This window comes from Macrobrachium rosenbergii, chromosome 56 (genome assembly GCF_040412425.1).
Source record: "Macrobrachium rosenbergii isolate ZJJX-2024 chromosome 56, ASM4041242v1, whole genome shotgun sequence".
In the NCBI taxonomy this organism is placed as follows: domain Eukaryota; kingdom Metazoa; phylum Arthropoda; class Malacostraca; order Decapoda; family Palaemonidae; genus Macrobrachium; species Macrobrachium rosenbergii.
Window position 1 is genome coordinate 8,989,302 of NC_089796.1, and position 5,092 is coordinate 8,994,393.

Here is a 5,092-nt window from a genome sequence, read left to right on the forward strand (position 1 = left end):
TACAGAGAGCCATTTTCAAAAAAATCTATTGTTTAGGAAGACAGGCTAGACAAGAACGTAGGATATAAGAGATTGATTTTTACATTTTTATTTTATAATTTATTATTTGGGTGTGCTGCTTAATAGAAGAGAGAGAGAGAGAGAGAGAGAGAGAGAGAGAGAGAGAGAGAGAGAGAGAGAGAGAGAGAGATACTGCAGTGACAGAATGGGAGACTGCAAAATTCAAGAGGAAACCAAGCCACATCTTAAATCCGTCGTCGTATGCAGCACTATGCTGGGTATATCGCCCTCTCTTATGAATCCTGGGACATAAGTATAAAAATTCAAGCCCACTGCAAAAGTCAAAACTCGCATTCCTTCCTCGGCATTTTATTCGTATCCCAATAAAAATTTCTTAGCTTTCCAGTGAAAGATGACAGAAGATGAAAATAGCACTGCAGATAAAAATACGAGTGGAAGCATATTTTATCGGTCACAAACCAGATCAGAAAGAGAGAAAAGGCTAAGGAGATTCTGACCGAATATCATCAGCAGTGTGCTGTGTACTGAGGTGGTGAACGGACTGGTCTTCTTGAGTATTTTCAAAGCTTTTTTTTTTTTTGTAGGATTAGGAAACTAGTCCCTTGGTGTTACGAGCCTCCCGGAAAACTAGCAGTTAAATGAAGCTTATGGAACCCATCTTGTACTTATCATTCAAGAGCTGGAACTGCAGGAACTCCATTTTTGTTTCTTTCCATTTCCACCAACGTGCCCATATCACTCCGCCTCCGACCGGAATTCGAATTCTGGGCATCTCGGTAGTCATGTTGGCATGCTTATTTTATATAACGACACACATACATGCATGCATAGTATATATACTGTATATATATATATATATATATATATATATATATATATATATATATATATATATATATATATATATATATATATATATATATATATATATATATATATATATATAATATATATATATATATATATATATATATATATATATATATATATATATATATATATATATATATATATATATATATATATATAAAAGCTCATGCAGGGAACAGCGATTTGAAGACTACAAAAGTCTTTTCTTCTCAGCTGGGAAAAAAGAGTCACCGAAAATCTAAGCTGTTTGTATATCAGATAAGCTTGCAGTTACCCAGTCTGTTTCCGTTCATTCAAGTTTTATATATATAAAAAATACTGAATTCATGAACCTTTGCTTAATTATTTAATGCACGGCGTATTATTATATTCATGTTTTCATGTTAAAGTATTAAATTATTAAATTCCCTAGCTATAATAACTCTGTAACTATTTTACGACATATGATTATATGCATTTGTTTTTAGGTTGAAGTATTAAATTTTCCAAATGAATTTTAAATCTTAAAATAAATCTTTAACGGTTTTAGCCTGTATGATTATATGCATCCATTTTCATGTTAAAGTATTACGTTTTCTAGATACAGTTTAAACCATGTATATAAATCTTCAGCTATTTTCCAAGTAACCTTCAATTCTCCCATCTTTTTATATCCTGTGCGATGAAAAAAAAGTATACCTTAGTTTTACCAGACCACTGAGCTGATTAACAGCTCTCCTAGGGCTGGCCCGAAGGATTAGATTTATTTTACGTGGCTGAGAACCAATTGGTTACCTAGCAACGGGACCTACAGCTTATTGTGGAATCCGAACCACATTGAAACGAGAAATGAATTTCTGTCACCAGAAATAAATTCCTCTGATTCTTCATTGGCCGGTCGGAGAATCGAACGTGGGCCCAGCAGAGGGCTAGCCAAGGACGGTACCCACCAGTCCAATGGGGAACTATCCTGTGCGATGAAGCATCCCACACAGTTACACCGGCAAAAAATCATTCTCATTTCACCGAGCGTGATTTTTCATTAACAACATTCTTTCATTCCAGAATTCATTTCCGAAAGAGAGAGAGAGAGAGAGAGAGAGAGAGAGAGAGAGAGAGAGAGAGAGAGAGAGAGAGAAAAGATGTGATCTCTTTCGATTATTCTCAAGTCAAAAAACAAATTAATCGCTGTTTCTTCTGTCGGAAACATTTTTCATTTTTTTTTTTAACTTCGTTACTTTCCTACTTATAGAGAAAACATCGCTTTCTTTTTTTTTAGATTTTGATTGGAAGTTGAACCCGTTTGCATATTTACCTTGTCATATATAGAGTGGTTTGCTTTGCTTGGAAAAACACTTTGACATGCACGGTTCACAAAAATATTAGCTGTTGACGAATTCAGTAATAAAACCGAAGTTAAAGGAATTAAAAACGCCAACAAAATCATTCATGCTGTTGAAGTAATAGTGAGGATATGCCCAGACCAATCCGTCCTCTTTATTATATAGGCTAATTACAACCTCTTTTTTTTATTCATTAAGAATTTAAAGGCAGTTCCCTTTCCCATACTTTACACTCGAACGATCAAAAGTTGAGTTAATGATTTTTTAATATAGGTAAACTGCTCTCATTTACAGCGAATAAAAAAGCTAAACCCATATTACTCCCTTAAACCCGATAAATGCTCGTTTCTCTACCATATTTTGTACCTTGGTTGTGCCAACTGTCCCTCTTTTAAAAGAAAGATTTACCCGTTTCCGGATTCCAACGAATTTTTTTTTCAGCTTTTTTTTTTTTTTTTTTTAACAGGCTTGACCTACATAATGGGAAAAGAGGGTTTCAGTCAGCCTGCTACGCTTTAAACCGGGCGCTAATAGCAACGTTCAGATATTCAATATACTCGTATATAGAGCAATGGTAGTTTCAGATACGTTATCCTTGGGGAGGAGATCGATGAAAGCATCCATATCCCTTGAGTCCTAGATGCATCAAAGGTCCAAAGAAAAGGCCGCTCTAATAAGAAGTGCTTCTTACGGTATTAACCCGAGGTGCTAGAACTAAACATGGCGGAAGCTTAATGGGACGCCGTGTTTAGTACTAGCCCCTCGGGAGTCAAAGATATCGTTTATTAATATATAGAAATATATAGAAATGGGTGTATATAATATTTTGATCCCCGAGGGCTGGTACTAAACACGGAGTCCCTTTGAGCTTCCGCCATGTTTAGTACTAGCACCTCGGAGGTGGATACATAACGGGTTAATACCGCTTCTAACATTGTGTATGAGACTTAATAATATGTTAACTCTGTTTATCAGTACGAAAATGATCAAGAACACGATTTTAAGAATAAATGGTCATCGTTTTAAGATAAATTTATAGAACTAAATAAGAGGTGTGTCTAACGCGTAGTGGTCCCGATTAGCATGAAATTGAGTTGCCCGTCTGCAAACGGCGTTGATATGTACCCAAATAGTGTTCGAGGTTATGTTTCAGAGAAAGGATTAAATATAAAGAAAGGCTCCTACCGGAATCCTCCCTAATATTCTCAAGATGCCGTGTAACTGCGCTCGAGGTTCGAAAAATTCCGAATGAATAATCCAAGAAACATCAGAACAGCGGCGGATTACCTGTGTAGTTGCCAATATTCTCTCTCTCTCTCTCTCTCTGCTTTAATAGTGTTGGGTAAATTGAACATGGAAATTTAACTGAGTAGTCAATCAGTTGCTGCTCGCATAGTCGTCTTACTGTTGATGTTTTATTGTAATTCGAGCTTTGTAGCAACGCTGTTTTTTTGTATATAGCGTCATCAAAGATAACATTTAAGATGCAGATGAAAATACTGGCATATTTTCAATCTCTTTTGAAAATTAGATCGAGATGAGGACACTGAGCACTGTGGTAATTGACTTTTGTGTAATGAGAACCAATTTTTTTTTTTACTTCCTGTATAGCTATTGATGATAATTGGAAAAAGTGGAAAGGGACACTAAATGACAAGTCAAGACTCAAAAGATGTTACGAAAAGCGCCAAATAACAACTGCAACTGATTCCTGATGTTGTGATGCCCCAACGTCACTAGATGGCACTGCGAGCGCTTTTGATTTCCAGCTTATTCCAACACAATTGCGTCTCTTAACAGGAAGGACAAACGTAATTAAATAAGGTACTGTATATAGCCTAGAGTTTAATAGTGTAGGATACGTTATTTTTGAGCTGTTTCTCGTGTTCAAATCTAGTGGAGGGCCAAATGCAAGAATTGGAAACATTGTTTTGTCTCAGAAGGGAAAGAGCCAAGCTCATTTGTTTGCAAAAAAGGTGTTTCAGTTTCAGAATTGCTATATATATAGATATATATGAAGGAATTTGCAGGCAAGCACAAACAAATTTTCATTTAGGTTTCCAAATAAAACTATTATATTCAAGAATGAAATTGTGTCCCGTCACTTCCACAAAAAAATGTTATTGGTGTCATTTATTGGTCGGTGTTAGAATTTGTCACTTTTTCATAAATTTCGTAGATCTAGGATTTAATTACTGTGAAGTAGTGAAGAGCTGGCGACTATACTTGCATGGCTCACCAAATTATTAAAAATAGCCATATATTGTTTTCCTGAGATAAGTAAATAGTGTCATTCAGTGCATTACACTTTTATGTTAGACATATTTCACATACCACTTGATTAGTATATACAAATATGGACGTCCGCAGCCTGTTACAGATAAAGATGTGTATGCTGTCAAAATATTTCCTAGAATTCATCATCATGCCTTTTTATTTTTGGGAGTTTATAGTTTTCACGGATGCCATGATCTTATGTGGCAAAACTGTTTTTAAACAGAAAAGTTTTCAGTTTTTTTATAGAGCCATTACGTTTTGCATCCTTTTAGTTTTTGGGAAGATTTCTTGAGCAGTCTTGGTGCTGAGTATTCAAAGATTCATTTTCGAACAGAATTGTTGCATCTCTGTTCCATCAGTCTGCGTATTTATGTCCGTGTTCTTACATGTTATCTCTTCTATGACCCTTCAACATAACGATAAAGAGAAAGTTACGAGTTATTAAGAAACCAATAACTAGCACATTTTGTTAAACAATAAAATATTACTTTACACGATTTGGTATACAAACGTATTCACTGCTCCCGTTACCCCTTACCAGTGGCAGTTTTCTATAGATAACTATACCGGATGAAGGACATCTTGTTAACAGGAAAGTAAAC